This window comes from Vulpes lagopus, chromosome 1, assembly GCF_018345385.1.
Source record: "Vulpes lagopus strain Blue_001 chromosome 1, ASM1834538v1, whole genome shotgun sequence".
Lineage (NCBI taxonomy): Eukaryota > Metazoa > Chordata > Mammalia > Carnivora > Canidae > Vulpes > Vulpes lagopus.
The window spans coordinates 68,491,178-68,508,783 of NC_054824.1; the positions used below are offsets into that span (position 1 = coordinate 68,491,178).

Below are 17,606 nucleotides of genomic sequence, written 5' to 3' on the forward strand. Positions count from 1 at the left end.
TTAACTTTAGGACTTTTTAAAAGGTTTTTACTTTTATTTGTTCATGACACACACACACACACACACACACACACACACACAGAGGCAGAGACACAGGCAGAGGGAGAAGCAGACTCTATGCAGGAAGCCTGATGCAGTACTCAATCCCAGGACCCCAGGATCACGCCCTGAGCCAAAGCAGATGCTCAATTGCTGTACCACCCAGGCATCCCTAATTTTAGGATGTTAATTATAATTCCCATGGTAACCACAGAGAAAATAGCTTTACAATATACACAAAAGGAAATTAAGAAAGAATTTAAACATTTCACTCCCAAAAAAGCTAACTAAACACAAAAGAAGACAGGAATTCAGGAAATGAGGGACAAAAAGACTATAAGATATACAGAAAACAGGGGATCCCTGGATAGCTCAGCGGTTGGGCACCTGCCTTTGGCCCAGGGCATAATCCTGGAGTCCCAGGATCGAGTCCCACGTTGGGCTCCCTGCATGGAGCCTGCTTCTCCCTCTGTCTGTGTCTCTGCCTCTCTGTGTGTGTGTGTGTGTGTGTGTGTGTCTCATGAATAAATAAATAAAATCTTTTAAAAAATTTAAAGATATACAGAAAACAAATAGCACATGACAGAAGTAAGTCCCTTGTCACGTAATTACTTTAAGTGTAAATGGATTCAACTCTTCAGTCAAAAGACAACTGGATAAAAACACAGATCCAATGATATACTATCTACAAGAAACTCACTTGAGATCCAAAGACAGAAACAGGTTGAAAGTGAAAGAATGGAAAAATATATTCCGTGCATATAGTAACCAAAAGAGAAGAGTAGCCATACTAATATCAGCCAAAATTAGTTAATTTAAAAAGTTTACAAGAGACAAAGAACAAGTATACATTAATAAAAGGCTAAAGAGGCCCCTGGGTGACTCAGTCAGTTAAAAGTTCAACTCCTGATCTCAGCCCAGGTCTTGATCTCAGGGTTTGAGTTCAAGCCCCTTGTTGGGCTCCACGCTGGGTGTGAATCCTACTTAAAAATAAAAATAAAAATAAAATAAAATAATAATAATAGGCTCAATACAGCAAGAAAATAAAACAGTTATAAACATTTATCTACCTCCTGACAAACCATCAAAATATATGAAGAAAAACCTAACAGTTGAAAGGAAAAAGAGACAGGTCTACAATAATAGAGACTTCTTTTTTAAAAATATCAGATCAACAACCTAATTGTATTACTTAGGAGCTAGAAAAAGAACAAACTAAACCCAAAGCTAGCAGAAGGAAGGAAATAATAAAGACTAGAGAAGAAAAACAAAATAAAGAATGGAAAAACACAGAGAAAAAAATCATAAAATCAAATCCTTAAAAAGATCAACCTTTACCTCATTGGACTAAGTCCAAAAGAAAAGACTCAAATTATAGGGGATCCCTGGGTGGCTCAGCGGTTTAGCGCCTGCCTTTGGCTCAGGGCACGATCCTGGAGACCCGGGATTGAATCCTGCGCAGGGCTCCCAGCATGGAGCCTGTTTCTCCCTCTGCCTGTGTCTCTGCCTCTTTCTCTATGTCTATCATGAACAAATAAATAAACAAATCTTTAAAAAAAAAAAAAAGACTCAAATTATAAATATCAGAAGAAGAAGTAGGGATCACTAACAATGCTACAGAAATAAAAAGGAGGGCATGGGATCCCTGGGTGGCGCAGCGGTTTAGCGCCTGCCTTTGGCCCAGGGCGCGATCCTGGAGACCCGGGATTGAGTCCCACGTCGGGCTCCCGGTGCATGGAGCCTGCTTCTCCCTCTGCCTGTGTCTCTGCCTCTCTCTCTTTCTGTGTGTGACTATCATAAATAAATAAAAATTTAAAAAAAAAAAAAAAAAAAAAAAGGAGGGCAGCCCCAGTGGCTTAGTGGTTTAGCGCCTCCTTCAGCCCAGGGCCTGATCCTGGGTACTCAGGATCGAGTCCCATGTTGGGCTCCCTGCATGGAGCCTGCTTCTCCCTCTTCCTGTGTCTCTGCCTCTCTCTCCTGTGTCTCTCATGAATAAATAAATAAATTTTAAAAAAGGAATATAAGAGAGTGCTATGAACAACTTTACACCAAAAAATTAGATAAGCTAGAGGAAAGGGAAAAATTCCTAGAGTGCAAAAGCCACCAAAACTATATCATTAAGAAGCTGAAAATGTGAATACAATTATAAGTAATAAGGAGATTGAATCAGCAATTAAAATCTTCCGGAAAAAAAAAAAAAAAAACTTCCGAAAAAAGCCAAGTCCAGGACCAGATGGTTTCCCTGGTGAATTTTAGCAAACACATAAAGAAAGATTAATGCCAATCTATGTCAAGCTTTTTCCAAAAATGGAAGAGGTTACCCAAAGAAAACAAAACACTAATACAAAAAGATATATGAACCCTTTTGTTTACTGTAACATTATTTATAATAGCCAAAATATCAAAGCCACCCAATTGTCTACCAATAGATGAATAAAGATGTGATACACACACACACACACACACACACACACAGAGTAATATTACTTAGTCATAAAAAGAACTAGTTTCTACCATTTGCAACCGCATGGATGGACCTAGAGGGTGTTATACAAAATGAAATAAGTCAGAAAAAGACAAACATCATATGATTTCACTTATATATGGAATCTAAAAAATAAAACCAACCAACAACGGGAATCCCTGGGTGGCTCAGCGGTTTAGCGCCTGCCTTTGGCCCAGGGTGTGATCCTGGAGTCCCGGGATCGAGTCACACGTCGGGCTCCCTGCATGGAGCCTGCTTCTCCCTCCTCCTGTGTCTCTGCCTCTCTCTCTCTCTCTCTCTCTCTCTCTCTTTCTCTCTATGTCTATCATAAATAAATAAATGTTTAAAAAAAAAACAACCAACAAATAAACAAAAACATTCACTATATGACTGAGCCTCAATAGCTCAGTCGGTTAAGTGCTTGACTCTTTGGTTACAACTCAGGTCATCATCTCACAGGTTGTGGGATTGAGCCCTGCACTGGGCTCCACACTCAGCAAGGAGTCTGCTTGAAGATTCTATCCCTCTGCCCCTCCCCATACTAGTATTCTCTCTCTCTCTCTCTCTCTCTCTCTCTCTCAAATAATAAATAAATCCTTTAAAAAAAAAAAAAAAACAGGGACACCTGTCTGGCTCAGTTGGAAGAGCATGCAACTTTTGATCTTGGGGTCATGAGTTTGAGCCCACATGGGGTGTAGAGATTACTTAAATAAGTAAAACTTTAAAAAGAAAGCAGAAATGACCCATAAATACAGAGAACAAGTTGATGGTTGTCAGCAGGAAGGGTGGAGGATGAGCCAAATGAGTGAAGGAGTGACACAGGTTTCTAGTTATGGAGTGAGTGAATCATGACAATGAAAGGCACAGAATAGAGAATATAGTCAATGACATTGTAACAGCATTTTATGGTGACAGATGGTAGCCTCACTCGTGGTGAGCATAGCATATAAACACACCTAAAACTAACATAACATTGTGTGTCAACTATACTTCAATTAAAAAAAAAAAAAAAAAAGGGATCCCTGGGTGGTGCAGCAGTTTGGCGCCTGCCTTTGGCCCAGGGCGCAATCCTGGGTCTCCAGGATCGAATCCCACATCAGGCTCCCGGTGCATGGAGCCTGCTTCTCCCTCTGCCTATGTCTCTGCCTCTCTCTCTTTCTCTCTCTGTGACTATCACAAATAAATAAAATTAAAAAAAAAAAAAAAGGATGAGGAGGGAATATTCCAAACTCACTTTTTATGGAGACAGCACTACTTAGATACCCTAGTCAGACTAGGTCATAACAAGAAAACTAGAGGCCGATATCCCTGATGAAAATAGATGCAAAATCCTCAAAGCATTAACAAACCAAATTCCACAGTACATTAAAAGGATCAGACACCATGATCAAGCGGATTTATCCCAAGAAGCAAGGAAGGTTCAACATCCACAAATCAATCAATATGATACACTACATTAACAAATGAATAATAAAAATACTATGAGCATCTCAATATATTTCAGAATAAGCATTTGACAAAATTCAACATCTATTTATGATGAAAACTCTCAGCAAAGTGGGTATCAGGAGCATATACCTCAACATAATGATTGTATATGACAAGCGCATAGCTAACATCATACTCAATGGTGAAAAACTGAAAGCTCTTCCTCTAAGATGAGGAACAGGACAAAGATGCTCATTCTCACCACTTTTATTCAACATAGTACTGGAAGTCCTAGCCAGAGCAATTAGGAAGAAAAGAAATAAAAGGCAACCAAACCAGAAAGGGAGATGTAAAATTGTCACTATTTGCAGATGACATAATATAGAAAACCCTAAAGATGCCACCAACAAAACAAAACAAAACAAAAACCCAGAATAAACAAATTTAGTAAACTTGCAGGATACAAAATCAATATACAAAAATTTGTTGCATTTATATATACTAATAATGAGCTACCAGAAAGAGAAATTAAGAGAACAAAGCCACTTATAACTGTGTCAAAAAATAATAAAATACTGAGGAATAAATTTTTTTTCTTTTTTTTCTGAGGAATAAATTTAACCAAAAAGTAAAAGACCTATACCTTGAAAACTATAAGACACTGATGAACTCACAAATAAATGGAAAGATATTCAATTCTCATGGAATGGAAAAATGTTAAAATGTCCATACTACCCAAAGCAATCTACAGATTCAACATAATCCCTACCAAAATTCCAATGCCATTTTTAGCAGACATATAACAAACAAGCCTAAAATTTGTATAGACCCACACAAGATCCCAATTAGACAAGAAATCTTGAGAAAGAACAAAGCATAGGTATCACTCCCTGATTTCAAAATACATTACAAAGCTATAGTATCAACATAGTATGGTATTTGCACTAAAACAGACACAGATCAATTAAACAAAACAGAGAACCCAGATGTTAACCCACACAAATGTGGTCAATTAATTCACAGCAAAGATGCTGGAATATACAATGAGGAAAGGACAAGTCTCTACAATAAATGGTGCTGGGAAAACTGGACAACCACATTTAAAAGAATGAAACTGCACCACTATCTTATACCAGATATAAAAATCAACTCAAAATGGATTAAAGACTTGAATGTACGACCTGAAACCATAAAAATCCTAGAAGAAAAAAATGGAGGAAAGTGTTTTTGATATTGATCTTGAAACTATTTTTTGAATTTGACACCAAAATCAAAGGCAATAAAAGAAAAAACAAGTGGAACTATAACAACCTAAAATGAATCTGCAGAGCAAAGAAAAGATCAATGAAAGGAAAAAAGCATGGGGCACCTGGGTGGCTCAGTCAGTTAAGCATCTGCCTTTGTTTCAGGTCATGATCCCAGGGTCCTGAGACCAAGCCCTGTGTCAGGTTTCCTGCTCAGTGGCATATCTGCTTCTCCCTCGCCCTCTGCTGCTCCTCCTGCTTGTGCTCAAACTTTCTCTCTCTGTCAAATAAATAAATAACAACTTAAAAAGAAAGAAAGAAAGAAAGAAAGAAAGAAAGAAAGAAAGAACCCACCAAATGGGAGAAAATGTTTGCAAATCATATATGTGATAAGGGGCTAGTACCCAAATATGTAAAGAACTCCTACAGCTCAGCAGCAAAAAATCCAAACAATCCAATTGAAAAATGGGGAAGGCTCTGAATACATTTTTTCCAAAGAAGACAGATAAATGTACAACAGATACATGACAAGATGCTTGACATCACTCATCATCAGGGAAGTCCAAATCAAAATGATAATGAGGTACTACCTCACACCCATCATAACGACTATTATCAAAAAGATGAAAGAATATGTGTTGATGAGGATGTGGAGAAAAGGGAACCCTCGTGCACTGCTCTTGGGAATGTAAATTAATGCAGCCACTATGAAAAACAGCATGGGGGTTCCTCTCAAAATTAAATAGAACTACCATGATCCAGCAATTCCACTCCTGGGTATCTTCACAAGGGAGAGAAAATCACTGTATCATATTCATTGCAGCATTATTTGCAATAGCCAAGACATGAAAGCACACTAAATTGAAGAGAAAAATAATATAAGCATCTCATATAAATGAATAAATAAAATGTGGTGTGTGTCAGGGGGTGCTTGGCTGGCTCAATCTGTGGAGCACGTGACTCTTGATCTCAAGGTTGTGAGTTCAAGCCCCATGATGGATGTAGAGATTACTTAAAAATAAAATCTTTTTTTTTAATTGGCATATGTGTATGAGTTAATCATATATACAAATAAATAAGTTCATGCACACACAATGGAATATGAAAGAAGCCATATGAAAGAAGGAAATCTTGCCATTTGTAACAAGATTAATCAACCCTGAGAATGCTATACTAAGTGAAATAGGTCAGATAGGGAAAGACAAATGCTAGATGATCTTACTTGTATATAGAATCTAAAAAACAAACAAACCCATAATGACAGAGTAGATTGGTGGTTGCTCAGGCTGGGGTGGGGGCAATGAGTGAAATGGATAGAGGAGGTCAATGGGTACAAACTTCCAGCTATAAGATAAATAAGTCTTGGGGATTCATGTACAGCATGGTGACTATAGTTAGTAATACTGAATTGTATATCTGTAAGTCACGAGGAGTAAATCTTAAACATTCTCATCACCAGAAAAAAATCTGTAACTATGTGTGGTGATACTAAACTCATTATGGCAATAATTTTGCAATATATGCATATATCAAATAATTATGTTTCTACGCCTAGAACTAATGCAATGTTGTAATAAGTCAATTATATCTTTAAGAAATTCTCCCAACAGGGCAGCCCTAGTGGCAGCAGTGGTTTAGCGCCGCCTGTGGCCCGGGGTGTGATCCTGGAGACCTGGGATGGAGTCCCACGTCGGGCTCCCTGCAAGGAGCCGCTTCTCCCTCTGCCTGTGTTGCTGCCTCTCTCTCTCTCTCTCTGTCTGTGTCTCTATGAACAAATAAATGAATAAAATCTTAAAAAAAAATCTCCCAACAAAGAAAACTCCTGGATCTGATGCTTCCCTGGTAAATTCTAGCAAACATTTAAACAAGAACTAATACCAATCCTTCTCATACTTCTCCAAAAAATTGAAGAGGGAGCACTTCCTAACTCATTCTGAGACCAGCATAACCCTGATACCAGCTAAAACAATAGAACTGAATTATAGAAGAAATGTATAGGTAAATTGTTATGACCTGGATTAGGCAATACACATACACACTTAGATGCACAAATTCTCAACATCTCTAGTAGACAACAGGAGTCCACCAGTAATAGTGGCTGCACCTGAGGAGGAAAAGTAGGCAACTGTGGATGGGAATAGAGGAAATTACTTCCAAAGTATATTTATTTTTACCTTTTGAATGTTCTATCATGTGCTTATAATATCTATTCAAAAATACAATTTAATTTAAAAGGGGGGCACCCAGCGGGGTCAGTTGGAAGAGCATGTGACTCTTGATCTTGGGGTCATGAGTTTGAGCCCTACATTGAGCATATAGATTACTAAAAAAAAAAAATAAACAAATCGGTAAACTTTCAAAGAAAAGAGACAAAAAAACAGATGGCAGACTGGATTTGGCTCAGGGGCTTACTAAGCCCTGCTCTCAGCCAAAATGACTCAATGTAAAGAAAAAACTCACTTCTTTCTGTATTTCTTCTGCTACTCACACTCTATCTCTATTACAACACCACTTTTGACAGCAGATGTGTGGGTGTTTTCTACACATCAAGCAATTCTGTGACATCAGCTGGGTGTCCTATAGTTTAACTCAATTCTGACACTATCTGCCTAGAGATAGCAGAAGATCCCACAGGTTAAGGGCTGAGGCCCCAAGACTACTCCCCACATTAACTTCATACACCAACATGGAAGTCCAGGGGGTCATTTGTGTTCTGACCAATCGAGTATATTTCAGAAGTTTCCATGACCCCCTCCTCAGCTTCAATTAGTTTTCTAAAGTTGCCCATGGAACTCAGGAAAACATATACTTACCAGTATTACCAGTTTATGATAGAAAGGTATGACTGAGGAACAGCCAGATGGGAGAGATGCACAAGGCAGAGCACATCTGAAGCCTCCATGGTCTCTTAGAGCATCACTCTTTCCAGAACCTCCAATGCATCTACCAACCCAGAAACTCTCTGAACCTCCATCCTTTGGGGTTTTTTTTTTTAAAAGATTTTATTTATTTATTCATGAGAGGCACAGACAGAGAGACAGAGGCAGAGACACAGGCAGAGGGAAGCAGGCACCATGCAGGGAGCCCAACTTGGGACTCCATCCTGGGTCTCCAGGATCACACCCTGGGCTGAAGGCAGCGCTAAACCGCTGAGCCACCCGGGCTGCCCCTCCTTTGGGGTTTTTATGGAGGCTATATTACATAAGCATGGTTGATCAAATCACTGGGCATTGCTGATTGACCTCAATCTCTAGCCCTTCTCCTTCAAGGTCAAGGGGTTGAGAGTGAAAGTTCCAATCCTCTAATGGGTGGTTGGTTGCCCTGGAAACCAGCCCCCCATCCTTAGGGACTTTCCAAAAGTCATCTCCTTAACATAAAGTCAGGTATGATTGAAGAGCTTTGTTATGAATAATAAGACACTCCTTTTACCTTTATGGCTCTGGAGCTGTTTCAGGAAATCAAGGACAAAAGACTAAATATTGCAACAACCAATGCTCCTATTGCTCTTGCCTCTTAGGAAATTTCAAGGGTATTAAGAGCTCTGAAACAGAAGCAGGAGGAAGAAGAAACAGGAGGAAGATCAAATATATATCTCTTATGTCCCAGTATTACAGGCTCCATCAGCAGTGCATCCTATCCCCAATAATTGATGAATCTATTGCCCTAGAATGTTGTACTGAAAGACAAGCCAGTTGCTTCCACAAACAGACCTCGAAGTATGGAAGGCTTATACACAATAGATATTTCTTTGTGTGTTATATAACAATACTGAGCAGGTGAACAGCCAGCCTTCTTCCATATAGTCATTCAGGTCCCCAGGCTATTGGAGGAAACTGCGTCCCAGGAGCCAGACAAGCAGCAGACTAGAACACAGGCAGGCTGATGTTTGGTGTATAACCCTATTTCTTATCCATGCTGAACCCAAACATCAAGCTGCTTCAGTTCATTCTCGTTTCATAATTTCTGACTATCTTGGTCCTGCATCATAAGGAACATCTTTATCAAATCAAGCACAGTGCTGGGAAGATTCATTTGGTGGGTAGAATGTTTTAAATGAATACAAGAATGAAGAATGACATGGGCTTTGGTCTTTAAAAAAAAAAAAAGATTTCATTTATCTATTCATGAGAGACACAGAGAGAGAGAGAGGCAGAGACACAGGCAGAGGGAGAAGCGGGCTCCCTATGGGGAGCCCGTTGCAGGACTTCATCCGACCTGAGCCGAAGGCAGACGCTCAATCACTGAGCCACCCAGGTGCCCCAGCTTTGGTCTTTTTGACTAAACTTCTATAAGCTGCTCAGTAAAAAGCTGAACTCTTAAAAAAAATTAAAGAATGAATAAATTAATGATGACTCCTATAATGTGACTTCAGTTCCTCTCATTTCACATTTACTTAGGGCTATCTTTTCTTAATTTTAAAGATTTTTATTTATTTATTTGAGAGAGAGAGAGAGCGCACGTGCGAGAGCATAAGCCAGAGGAGGGGCAGAGGGAGAAGCAGGCTCCCTGGCTGAGCAGGGAGCCCAATGCAGGGCTTGATCCCAGGACCCTGAGATCATGACCTACGCCAAAGGCAGATGCTTAACCGACTGAATCACCCAGGCCCTCTAGAGTTGTTTTTTACTATAAACCACTTCAAATCCTTTTAGGTAGTAGGTGGGTTAGAATATAAAATAAGTCAGAAAGTTGAAAATGAGGGGTCCAAATGGAATGAAAATAGACAGGACATTGACCTGTCCAATTAAGCCACATCTTAATGTGACATCTTAATGTCTGGATGTGACATCAGAAGAGCTATTTTCCTCAGGAAAGTCCTCTCCCACATCAATCTGTGGCTCTATTTTTCTCCCTCTCCTTTCCTTCTTGCAATGAATGCCTTGGCAGTGGCTTTTAGCATCCCGTGCCCCAAAGAATAATCTGATCCAATCCAATATTCATGTATTTGTTTCCTGGGGCTGCTGTAAACAAATTACCACAACCTGATGGTGTCAAACAACAGGTGTTGTTACTCTATTCCAGTTCCAGAGGCTCAAGATGAGAATATGTTCCTTGCTCCTGCCAGCTGCCAATGGCTGTCAGCAGTCCTTGGCTATCACTCCAATCTTCCAGGCCAGCCTCTTAAAATCTTTGCTCCATCTGCACATCACCTTTTCCTCTCTCTACCAAATCTTCCTTTGCATCCCTCTTATAAGAATGCATTTGTTTGGGGATCCCTGGGTGGCTTGGGATCGAATCCCACATCAGGCTCCTTGCATGGAGCCTGCTTCTCTCTCTGGTTCTCTCTCTGCTTCTCTATCTCTCTGTGTGTGTCTTTCATGAATAAATAAATAAAATCTTTTTTAAAAATGCATCTGTTTGCACTTAGAGCAACCTTGACAATCTAGGATAATCTCCCCAGTTCAAGATCTTTATTCATCACATCTGCAAAGACCCCTTCTCCCCTCTGTGTAAGGAAAGATTCATAGGATCCACAGTTTAGGACATGAATTTCTTTTAAGATTTTTTCATTTATTATTTGAGAGGGAGAGAGACAGCATGTACCAGTGTGGTGGGGTGGGGCAGAGAGAGGAGGAGAGAATCCCAAGCGGACTCCTGGCTGAGCCAGAAGCCCAAAGTGGGTCTTGATCTTAAGACCCTGAGATCACTACCTGAGCTGAAATCAAGAATCGCATGCCTAACCAACTAAGCCATCTGGGCGCCCCAGGACATGGGTATCTCTTATGGGCACATTGACTCATTCATTACTCATTACTCCATCATTTGCTGAATATTTGTAAGAGTCCTCATTCGCTCCTGTGGGTAATGCAAAAATGTAGAAGTCAGGGTCCTTGACATCTGATTTTAATATAGTAAAGTTGATATCTCCTCCCCCACCTTGTCTAGAAATTATCCCTATCAGAGTCCAGTCAAGAAAATAGATACCTCACTAGCTATTTTAAGAGAGAATGTAAAAGAGGGCATTGGGGAAGCAGAGGCTAGAAAAGAAAACATGGGACACTCATGTCCCACGGTGAAATGTGTTACCCCAGAAAGCAATGCCCAGTGGAAGGGCTGAGGGAGCAAAACGAAGATCCTAAAAGCCTGGAGCCGGGGTGAAGAGTGGAGGCTCTTGGAGGTGAGGGTCCCACCTCTGAAGAGAGGTGGTGTCCTGCTGTGCTCAGGACAGCTCAGAGGAGGAGACCCCAGGACCGGGGCAGGAGAGGAGGAGAGGAGAGGAGATCCTGGGAGAGTGGAGAGGCCGGGACTGAGACTCCCAAAACAAACTGGAGGCTGAAGCCAACTACTGCTGGCTGGGACGATGTGCCGGCTGCTGCTGCAGAGCAGATGGGCTCCAGCCCTGGCCCACGGTCTTCCTCTAGTGCCCCCTGCTGGTAGAAGCGCGCTGGAAGCCAACTGACAGGAAACGCAGAAGCTCCTGCTCCAAAAAGTCAGAGCGGAATATAGAGCGTGGGTGAGCAGCCGAAAACGAGTAACGATCCACATGATCCAGCCCTTCACCTACCCAGCAACCATAGCCATCTCTCTACCTGTATTTGAACTTCTGTGTAACAAAACAGCCTTATGCTTCTGCCTAACAGGATAGATGCGACTATGCTCCAAACAATGAAGACACTCTCACCCTTTCCCCCCAAAAGGGATACACAGAGTCCCTACAGTCATCCCTAAAGGATGTTAATTAGTCCAGGAGGCATTCACAGTTCCAGCTGACTATTCTGTGATCTACAGACTAAACTGTTAAATTAACCACCCATTAGGGCAGCCTGGGTGGCTCAGAGGTTTAGCGCCGCCTTCAGCCTGGGGTGTGATCCTGGAGTTCCAGGATCGAGTCCCACGTCAGGCTCCCTGCATGGAGCCTGCTTCTCCCTCTGCGTGTGTCTCTGCCCCTCTCTCTGTCTCCGTGTCTCTCATGAATAAATAAATAAAATCTTTAAAAAAAAATTAACCACCCATTAGAATCTTTATATAAACTAAAAGGTTGAAGAAAGAGGGAAAAATACATAAATTTCTTTGTATGTATTCCTATGTGGCTATATATCCTATGGGTACAGTTGTCTCCCAAAGAGATAAATTGAAGTCCTAACCCCCCATGGGCACCTCGGTGGCTCAGTTGGTTAAGTGTCTATATTTGTCTCAGGTCGTTATCCTGGGGTCCTGGGATCCTGGGATTCAGCCCCGCATTGGGCTCCCTGCTCGGCAGGAGTCTGATTCTCCCTCTGCCTCTGCCTGTGCTCTCTCATTCTCTGGCTCTCTCTCGCTCGCTTGCTCTCAAACAAATAAATAAAATCTTAAAAAACAATAAAAATAATTTTAAAAATGAAGTCCTAACCCCCAGTATCTTAGGGGGTAAGTGTGATCTCATTTAGAAATTTTTTTTATAAGATAAAAGTACATTTTAATAAAGAAAAAAATTCAACATTGAAGGCTCAGACATTCTTGGGGTACTGGGAAGGGGAATTCCCACTTCTTCCTCCCACCTCCCCAGCATCATTGTGGAGGCGGGGTGACAAGTTTTTCTGATCTTGGAAGGAATGGGGGGCAGGGAGACTTTCCTCTGTCTGAATGTCTCTCCTCAGGGGCTGCGGCTGCCAGTTGGTTTGTTTCTGTGTGCCTCTCGCCTACCTTCGGCACCCTTGCCCAAGTCCCCTGTGGAATGCAGGGATGGTGCTGTGCAGGGGGCAAGAGGGCACGTCAGCTGGCGAAGAGACAGGTGATGGTGGTGATGGCAGCGATGAGAAGGGGTGCAGGGGTGGGCCAGCCAGAGGGAAGTGGGGAGGAGGGAAAGGAGGGGAGAGAGGGAAGAAGGCAGGAGGGAAGAAAGCCAAAGAAGGTGGGGTGGCACCGGAGGGCAGGAGTGGTGGGGGTTGGGAGATGGTCTCCAGTCTCTGGGTCTCCATCAACTCTTGTCTGGGGGTGGATCTCTGTGCACTTTGTTTTTCTTCATACTGTCTAGGTATTCCTGTTGGGACACTGCCAGCACCGATGCTAGGATCTCATCATTATCCCAGTCATTCAGACCAAAGGCAGAGGGGGACATCTGCTGAATGAGGGCCCGGCACTCCAGAGCAGGGTACAGGGACACGAGGGGGGAAGTAGCTCGGTCAGCCCCTGCCGAGAACTGGCTGCTTGTACCTGGCTGGGGCCGCGAACCTGGCGGGCCTGTTTCTCCTGATCCCGCAGCCACTGCAGGTAGGATTCTCGAGCCACCTGCTCCTCAATGGCCTCATTTGTGGCCTCCCATTTGATTACAAATGTAATCAAACTAAAGTGAGATTATTAGGATGGGACCCAATTTAATCTGACAGGTTCTTAGAAGAAGAAAATGTCATGTGAAGATACAGACCCAGGGAGAATATTGTGTTCTGGTGGGGGCAGAGATTGAAGTGATGTGTGTATAACCCAAAGAACACCAAGAGCTGCCAGGAGCTGCCAACAGCTGAGAGAGGCACCAAGAAAGGTTCCTTCCCTAGAGCCTTTGAGAGACATGATCCTGCACACACCTTTATTTCAGACTTCCACCTCTCAAACTATGAGAGAATAGATATTTTTTAAAGATTTTGTTTATTTATTCACGAGAGACACACACACAGAGAGGCAGAGACACAGGCAGAGGGAGAAGCAGGCTCCATGCAGGGAGCCTGTGGGACTCAATCCCAGGACCTCAGGATCACACCCCAGGGTGAGGGTGGCGCTAAACCGCTGAGCCACCCGGGCTGCTCGAGAGAATAGATTTCTATTGTTTTTGTTTTTTTAAGCCACCCAGACTGTGGCTTTGTTATGGCAGCCCTCAAAAACTGATGGTGTGCATGTGAATATTTACACACCTAACAAACCAGAAAATGTGCCCACCTACTACATACTTGTTTGTGTAGTTCACTACAAGACAATAGTTGACATTAATCACTTCTTCTATTCTTTATTCCGTGTTCCCTTTGCCTTGGGCTGGCACCTCAGTTGGTTGAATTCTTCATTTGATGGGGTAACACTTTATTTAATTCCCGAAGGATATGAATCCTCAGTGGTCCTGTCTTTTGTTGTTATGCTATTGTTTTCCATTAACTTTTACTTGAGAATATAAAAGTACTAAGAGACACCCCGGAGAACACTCCAGATTCTAGACATAGCTCTGACCTCATCATGTAATAGTGACCCTATTTTTCTTTTCTTTTTCTTTTTCTTTTTCTTTTTTTTTTTTTTAAGGGTTCAACGTTCAGTTTCCTTTAATGACCCCCATCTCGCTGAAGGGCAGGTACAGGCAACTAGGCGATGACAAGAGATGTTTACTTGAAGATCTTGCCCTGATTGAAGGTTTTGCCCACATGCTGGAAGGCCCCCTCCCAGGAAAAGTACTCTTGAACCAGCGTCTGGGTCTCCTCACTGCCAGGATCCAGTTTCCGCCACGTATAGGACTCGTAGTCCACCTGCCAATCTGGACAGCAGAAAGGCAAGCTCCTGGCCTCGGAAGACCCAGACTCCAGAAATGGAACTGCTGTTGTTGGTTCCAAAGAGGATGACACTGGCAAAGGCATTCTTCCTCAGCTTGTCCAACCGCTGGAACATTCCAGTGATGAGGTTACAACTCATAAAGGTCTGAGTGAGCTCCTCAGGGAAGCGGTACTCAGCGTACCACAGGGACCAGCCATCCTTATCGAAGTGCTCCCAGAAATACGGCAGTGCCACAGTGAGAGTGTCCTCATTGGAGTACTTGCGCTTAAATTCGTCCAACACAAAGGTACTCTTGGGCAGGTGAGCAAAGGGGTCTTTGGCCTTTGGCTCAGCAGCCAGTGCCTGCTCACATTCATCCATTTCCTCCTCAGGAGCAGGGGCAGCAGCCTTCTTCTCTTTCCGCTCAGCCTGGGGCTTCTGCTTCTCTTCCCGAGAACGCTTCTCTTTCCGCGGGGTGTCTTTTTTAGGTTGGCTCTCTGCAAACTTTTTAGCATCAAACTGGGCCATCTTCTCACAGAGTTTCACCTCCCCCAAGACAGCCCGGAACTGGGGCTGGTTAATGCAGGTAAGGAACCAGCGGTTGGTATTGGGGAAGGCCTGGCGGAAAGAAGGCTCCAGGACCTGTTTATAGAGCCACGACAGGGTGCAGACAACTGTGATGTCAGCCAGTGTCACACGTTCGCCCACCAGAAAAGTCCTCGTCTTCAAATGAGTATCCAGGAGCCCCAGAATTCGCCTCACTTCCTCCTTTGCATTCTCTGTGGCCTGCTTGTTGTGGTGCATGATGCCCAAGGTAGGAAACACCCAGGTACTGGCTGGGGGCACTATGTCGCTATTAGCAAAGCTCACCCACTGCACCACCTGGGCTGCTGCCTCTGGAGTACTTCCCCGCAGCTCCTCATTGCTCACATAGTAGGCAATGGAATTGCTCTCAAACACACAGAATCCATCATCACCCTCAAATGCTGGAAGCTTGCTGGCAGGAAATTTATGGAGAAATTCAGGGGCGCGGTTGGTTTGGCCAAAGTGGAAGTGGGGTGGTGTGGAGAGCACGCGGACCTGAGCCCCGCTCTACTGAGCAGCAATGAGAGCCTTGAAGGCCCTCCAGTTTTCAGGATATGTGTACAGGGTCCTGGATGCCATGGTGATTCCGCAAAGACTCTTTTTCTTTTTTTAAAGATTTTATTTATTTATTCATGAGAGACACAGAGAGAGAGAGAGGCAGAGAAACAGGCAGAGGGAGAAGCAGGCTCCATGCAGGGAGCCCCATGTGGGACTCGATCCCGGGTCTCCAGGATCACACCCTGGGCTGCAGGCAGCGCTAAACCGCTGTGCCACGGGGGCTGCTTGTGACCCTATTTTTCTTTGGTTATCAGATTCAACCGTTTCAGCAAGTAGAGTAACTGTTTCCTTTGTCTGTTGGTTCAGTGACATGAGGAGCCCCAAATGACCAGGCAGTGTCAGCTTCCAGGTCAATTAAATCAACCCTGTGCCCCATGGTGGAAGCATTCCTCTACTGGGAATCATGACCTTTAAGCCAGCAGAGCTCAGAAATGCACGGGTGGCTCAGTTGGTTAAGTGTCCACCTTCAGCTCAGGTCAAGATCCCAGGGTCCTGCGATTGAGCCCCACAACAGGTTCCTTGCTCAATGGGGAGTCTGCTTCTCCTTCTCTCTCTACCTGTTGCTCCCTCTGCTAGTGCTCTTTCTGTCAAATAAGTGAAATCTTTAAAAAAATAAACTAGCAGAGCTCAGAGTTGCAGGAATAGGAAGCAAAAAATTTATGGATATATTATTAGATGTAATTATGACAAGAACTACTTACACTTCCACTCTTTGATCTCTAGATTTGTATATTTTGGGTGCTTCTTCAAAGCAGTTCATCCTATAAAATGAAGCCCAACATTTCAAGATGTTGTCTGCCTTGTGACTTGGTGGGCCAGATACTACTCAGTATCTAATGGGCACCTCAGATCACATGGCCACTTGATGTCCCATGGTTAAACACTGAGTCTCTACCAACACCTAGTAGCAAGCTTGGAGCCAAATCCAAAGGAAAGGAGTTCTCTGACGAAGAGGGCATGAAATTGCTCCAAAAGTTTGTGTGTGCGTGCTGTGACTCTCCATTAGGGCTTCCCGGTGGCTCCTGCCATAGATACTTCAACTGTCGTTTGACCTGTTGGGTCAGAAGACCCAAATGGTGGAACCATGTGCACTGCAACCTGAGTCTCCCACTCCATGACCTGTAAGCCGTCGGGGAGTCTGCTTGAGATTCTCTCTCCCCTCTGCCCCTTCTCCCTTAAAAAAAAAGAAATAAAGAAAAGAAAACATAAGTAGCATCATCCCTGCAGGTTCCCCAAGTGTGCAACGCAGCTTTTAGTTTCCTATCTTTAGAGGGAGGCAAAGTTCTGGGATCCTAACTTGTTGTCCTTCATAGCCTTAATTCCATGATTCTGAGACCAATGTGATGTTCTGTCATTGGCCAAGCATTCATTCAAAAAACTAGAAAAATAACCACAGGAAGGGTCAGTGGTCTTCCTTTATTCACTGTGATTTAGACATTAGTCAAAATTCCATTTAACATCTGACCACCATAGGCCCCTTCTGGCTTTTTTGGTTCCCAGGAATTAATGATGATTCAAAGCCAGTATCCAGTAATCTCCAAAGAGTCTGAGAATGTCCATTTCTCCAAGAATACAGTTACCTTAGTAAATGGCTGCAGAGCTCTTTGAGGAAAGCTTCAGAGATTTATACTGCATGCTTATGGTGTTTTGCAAGATCCTGTCTCAAGGGGACACTGGACTCAATTCAATCCAGGGGCTCTGAGTAAATGACCTGCATTAGCTCCAAACTGTGACCATCATTATGGAAATTAAGTCAGGTTTCTGGCTACCTGACCTGTCATGTTTCTGCTCTAAAGATCAAGAAATATTTTAATAGGCTGCCCATCTGTTTATTTCTAGGGTCA

At 43.0% G+C, this 17,606-nt stretch overlaps 1 pseudogene; it reads right to left on the minus strand.

The window, feature by feature from the left end:
- Positions 1 to 14,474: 14,474 nt before the first annotated feature.
- LOC121495940 lies at positions 14,475 to 15,783 on the minus strand (annotated as a pseudogene).
- Between the last annotated feature and the right edge of the window lie 1,823 nt (positions 15,784 to 17,606).